Consider the following 6,000-nt stretch of genomic DNA (forward strand, 5'->3'; position numbering starts at 1 on the left):
CATTCCCCCATTCCTTCCCATGATTCAGGCCTAAGATTAGATTAAATCTGGGAAACATGGCTACTTAATTTATGTATGACAGGCGCACTTAGCTTAGTGTTAGAAGAGGATGGAGAGGAAATGAGAAGAGACATTTCCAAAAAAGTAACTTTAGCAATATCCCAAACCAAAGTACACAGGCAGCCATAACACATTACACAAGAAAGGATGATGTTTTTAGAGGGGAAGGGGGCTCTGACCAGGGAAGAGGGGGGGGGGCGCAATTTCAGTGTTTGCCATAGGCTCTATATTACCCAGATACGCCCCTGTCCTGGGGAAACCTCTGGATGGTCCTGAGTCTTCTCTGGTCTCTCTATGCTGCTCTGTTCCTGCACTTGGCCGCCTTATTACAATATTTGATATCAATTTTGTATCGTGCTCATGGCCGCGCACCCATCCATGTATAAGTGCAGCCACAGTGGGCAGGTCTAAAATACGGCCAGGGCAGTAGCATGGAGCTGTTCATGCGCGGCTTTTTTCTTTGTCCACGAGCGGCTTAGCGCTGAGCAGCTGTGAACCCTACCTGCGCCCAGGGCTGGATTTGTACTCTTTGTCGCCCAAGGCCACTGTCACCAGCTGCCCCCATTCAGTATAGGTAGCGAGATGACCCCTCCCCCTTTCCCTCTAGTATAGGTAGCCTGATGACCCCTCCCCCTCAAGTATAGGTAGCTAGATGACTCCCTTAATCACTCCCTTTCTCAGCCCCACCTTTCAGTATAGATAACCAGTTCACCTCCACACCGCAGTAGCCATCAGTGTCACCTCTCCACTCGTCTTCAGCGCAGAAGCTTCCTCTTCCCCTCCCCCTCCATCTCCATCAGCCGCTGCTGTACATCTGTCCCTCCAACCAGCATCTCTCACTAGTGACTTGCCGGTATGTTACCAGCGATGGGAAGAGGAAGTTTCTACGTTGGAGACGAGCGGAGATGTGAGTGACTGGCGGCTGCTATTCCACATCCTCTGCTTGTAACTCTGCAATGCGGCCCAAGTCCATAGCCGCCGGCCACAACACCAACGTGCAGAGAGAGCAGGCCCACTCCTCCTGAGGGTTTCTCATTATGTAGTTCTTGGCAATTACTGTATTATGGCCCCAGTGATGGCTGCAGTGAGCAGGGCCGGGCCGAGGCATAGGCTAGAGAGGCTCCAGCCTCAGGGCGCAGTGTAGGAGGGGGCGCACAATTCATTCAGCTGTCATTCCTAATTGTGTTTTAAGCAGAAAGAAATAAGAAAAGGGGATACATAGCAGTGACTGCAAGCCAGATAGCTAGATATTAAGGTGTTGGGGAGGTTGTGGGCCCTGTGGCCCTCTTAGTCTAATAGCAATCAGTGTGTGACAGCTGGGGTGGGAGGGATGGAGGGGCGCATTTTGGTGTCTCAGCCTTGGGTGCTGGAGGACCTTGTCCCAGCTCTGGCAGTGAGTGATCACCACTTGGTGCTGCAAACTATATTTAATACATTTTAAGGAAACGGTACCCCATGCAAGCCTTATTAACCCCTTATCTACCATAAAGGCTGAAATTGCTCAGAAAGGCAGAGCCTCCAAGCATTGGACTTCCCCTCTTGACCAATACCAGCCCACATGGCTTGGCAAGATGGTGTAGTGGAGGGGTGCCTATTGGGTAGTTATCGATCTACCGATAGATTGCGAAGGACTTCATAGTAGATCACGACCCCACTACATTTACCATTCTGTATATATAATTGTGCTCCTAATATTGCACATAGGTAGATCATTTTAACGTGCTAATTTTTAAAGTAGCTCACAAGCCGAAAAAGTGTGGGCACCCCTGGTGTAGTGGATAACTCTCTAGCCTTGCATCACTGGGTCCCTGGCAGAATCTGGGCCAGGACACTATCTGCATAGAGTTTGTATGTTCTCCCCACGTCTGCATGGGTTTCCTTTGGGCACTCCGGTTACCTCCATCCCCCCAAAAACATTAAGACACATTAATTGGCTTCCGCCAAAATTGTAATATAATAGTGTAATAAGAAGCACCATAATAATGGAAATTATGATAAGGAACACCCAGTGGCGTAGCTAAGGAGCTATGGGCCCCGGTGCAAGTTTTACAAGGACAACAACAGTGTCAGAGGTGCAAGTAGGGGAATGGGAAACAGTTTGTTAATGATTATTACTGGTTAAAGCATCTATAGAAGTGATTATTGCCAACACAGGGCCAATAGAGAGCTAATATTGTGATTGAGGGAGGGCCCCTCTTACCCAAGGGCCCCCGATGCGGTCGCTACCTCTGCAACCCCTATTGCTACGCCACTGGGAACACCATGATGTTGTGTAAGATAATAGGGGACATTATATAATAAGGTGTGGTTTAATAATGACATAGAAGCTATAGAAAGGAGCACTGGAATGGGGAGCACTATAAATAAATAAGTAAAAAACACTATGATTATAATGTGATGCACTATAATCAAGAATCACTTCGGGGATATTGGAGGGCATGAAACAGAAATAGGAGCGCTGTAAGGGCTAGTTCACACTGGGCGATTTTTCAGCAAAGTACTGCTGCTAATGCAAGTCAATGGTAGTGTTCACACTGTAGCGATCGCTAGTGGTTAGTGATTTGCTGATGGTGCATGCAGCATTCTTTGGAGCGATTTTGGAGCGATTGCATTTCAATGTTATAGAATCACAAAACACAATCACTCCTAAATTGCTTTCCTGTACAGTGAAAAAACAGCTTTTTGCTGATCCGCAGCAGGTGCAACACCCGTTTCAGAGAAGGATGCGGGGCGCAAATTGCTTTGTGTGGAAATGGTCTCTAAACAAAGAGGCTGCTGGATAGAAAAAAAATGACTACCCGCACCTCTACGATCACACCTCCTGAAAATCAGATTATTCCGGCAGTTGCCGGGGGATACAGAAGCCTGGGGGGAGGGGGTGCCGCAGGGAAATTGGGAGCAGGGGTTAGTGTAGCTGGGAGGGAGTGGGGGTTATTCAGGGGTGCAGCTAAGGTTTTTGTGGCCCCAAGCGGACTGCAGGCCGAGGCCCACAACCTAAGGGGTGTGTTCATTGCGCGGGAAAGTGGGCGTGACATGACATGTGGGTGGAGCCAGGGTGTGGCCATGACATGTGAGTGGAGCCAACTGCATGATGCTTACATGTCAATATGGACCAAAAAAACAAAACAAACATTTCAATGTAGAAAGCGGTAGACTTTACCCCCCCCCCCCCCCCTAAAAAAGAAAAAAAAATACATAAACAAAAAATACATAAGTAGGACATTAGACTATGGTAGGGATTAAATGGGGAGCTCCTCTGAGAGCAGTCAGTGACATGGCTATGTACTTTGTAAAGTGCTGCACAAGAGGTCACGGCGGTAGTAATGCACTAGCACAGAACGCTGTGATATGCAGGAGCAAACACGGCCAAGCATGCACAACAGAGCACACAGCCAGCCCGGTACACCAGCCCCAAGCCTGATCGCAGCCAACAGTATAGGTGCTAAGGTACGTCAGTGCGGCGCGCGTAGCGCGCCGCTGCAAAAAAATGGGCATGGTCATGACATCATGTGAGCGGGGCTAACATAGGTAACGCATAACAGTGAGGCGGCAGGCCAGAGTTTCCTCCCACAACAGTTAGGCAAAGTTACTCTAATGATGGGTACACACTGAGATTTTCTGGTCGATTTACTGTCAGATGGATTATTTCCAACATGTTCGATTTGCTTTCCGATCGATTTCATATTAAAGTGCACGGAAATCGATCGGAAAATGCTCGGAAAACAATCGAAAAGCAAATCGGACATGTTGGAAATAATCCATCTGACAGTAAATCGACCAGAAAATCTCATAGTGTGTACCCAGCATAAGGCTCCCTGCACACTGCAAATCCGATTTGCGATTCCAATTTTCCCTGAATGCTAGCAACAGAATAACGCAGAAAAAACAGCATGCAGTAACGATTAAAAATCGGAATCACATGCAGTGTGCAGGGAGCCTAAGAGTAATTAGACATTCCACAAACTATAAGGAAGCAGTGTTTCTGCCATGATGTGGTGAGAAAGAAGATTTGCATCATGGATGCGCAGATGATAAATCAGCAGAAACTGCTATTTATTAGCATACCATTTAGTAATCATGAGATGACAAAAGAATGTCAAATGCTGCAACAATGATCCCAAAGCAGCAAATGTAGCCAACTATGACCATCAAGTAATAAATGCAGCAACCATTACCTCTGACATATAAACTGCAACAACCGTTACCTCCGACACATCAAATGCAAGAACCATTACCTCTGACACATGATATGCAACAACCAGGGCTGTGGAGTCGGTACAAAAATCTTCCGATTCAGACTCCTCAGTTTATGAAACCACGACTCCCGACTCCAACTCCGACTCCGGGTACCCAAAATGGCTCTGACTCCGACTCCTTAGTCTAATACTTAACAGGGCTGTGGATTTTGTACAAAAATCATCCGACTCCTGACTCCGACTCCTCAGTTTATGAAATCAACGACTCCAACTCCAGGTGCCCAAAATTGCCCCGACTCCTCGACTCCGACTCCATAGCCCTGGCAACAACCCCTACTTCTCACACATGGTATGCAAAAACCTTACTTCCGACACATAATAAGCAACAACTATTACCTCCAATGCATGAAATGCAAGAACCATTACATCTGAAACATGATATGCAACAACCCCAACTTCCGACAAATGAATGCAGCAAATGATTTCCCTAACACATGGAATACAGCAAACGTTACTTTTGACATATGAAATGCATCAAATCGGAAATTAGGAAAATATTACCTCCCACACGTTAAAATTCAGTAAGCATTATCCACCCACACATGAAAAATACACATATAAAAATGCAGCAAATGTTACCTTAGACATAATTTAATTAAATGTTCTGGCCCACTGGGTGCTGGCGGGATGGAGCTGCTGAGTAGGGTGGGATAGTGAAACTGGATGCGGCTGAGAGGGCGACACTGGGCGGAAGGAGGGTGACATTGCCTGGAAGGGGAGGAGGATGACACTAGTTGGGGAGGAGGATGACACTAGGTGGGGAGGAGGATAACACTGGGTGGGGAGAGGGTGACACTGACTGGGTTGGGAGGTGGGTGATACTAATGGGGTGTGGAGGAGGGTGACAGACACTAAGTGGGGAGGAGTGTAATAGGTAGGTGTCCCAGTAAAGGTAGCTAGGCGTAAATAGGCACCCCCGTAAGTAGCTAGGCGTAGGTAGGTGCCCCTATAGGTAGCTAGGCGTAGGTAGGTGCCCCATAGGTAGCTAGGCGTAGGTAGGTGCCCCCTGTAGGTAGCTAGGCATAGGTAGGTGCCCCCATAGGTAGCTAGGTGCCCCTATAGGTAGCTAGGTGTAGCTAGGTGCCCCTATAGGTAGCTAGGCATAGGTAGGTTCCCCCATAGGTAGGTAGGTGCCCCATAGGTAGGTGCTCCATAGGCAGCTAGGTGTAGGTAGGTGCCCCATAGGTAGCTAGGCGTCGGTAGGTGCCCCCTGTAGGTAGCTAGGCGTAGGGAGGTGCCCCATAGGTAGCTAGGTGTAGGTAGGTTCCCCCATAGGTAGGTAGGTGCCCCATAGGTAGCTAGTCATAGGTAGGTGCCCCCTGTAGGTAGCTAGGCGTAGGTAGGTGCTCCATAGGTAGGTAGGAGTCCCAGTATAGGTAGCTAGGTGCCACTATAGGTAGCTAGGCGTAGGTAGGTGCCCCATAGGTAGCTAGGCATAGGTAGGTGCCCCATAGGTAGCTAGGCGTGGGTAGGTGCCCCATAGGTAGCTAGGCATAGCTAGGTGCCCCTATAGGTAGCTAGGCGTAGGTAGGTGCCCCCATAGGCAGCTAGGCGTAGGTAGGTGCCCCATAGGTAGCTAGGCATCAGTAGGTGCCCCCTGTAGGTAGCTAGGCATAGGTAGGTGCCCCCATAGGTAGCTAGGTGTAGCTAGGTGCCCCCATAGGTATCTAGGTGTAGCTAGGTG

The sequence above is a fragment of the Hyperolius riggenbachi genome, chromosome 8, assembly GCF_040937935.1.
Source record: "Hyperolius riggenbachi isolate aHypRig1 chromosome 8, aHypRig1.pri, whole genome shotgun sequence".
In the NCBI taxonomy this organism is placed as follows: domain Eukaryota; kingdom Metazoa; phylum Chordata; class Amphibia; order Anura; family Hyperoliidae; genus Hyperolius; species Hyperolius riggenbachi.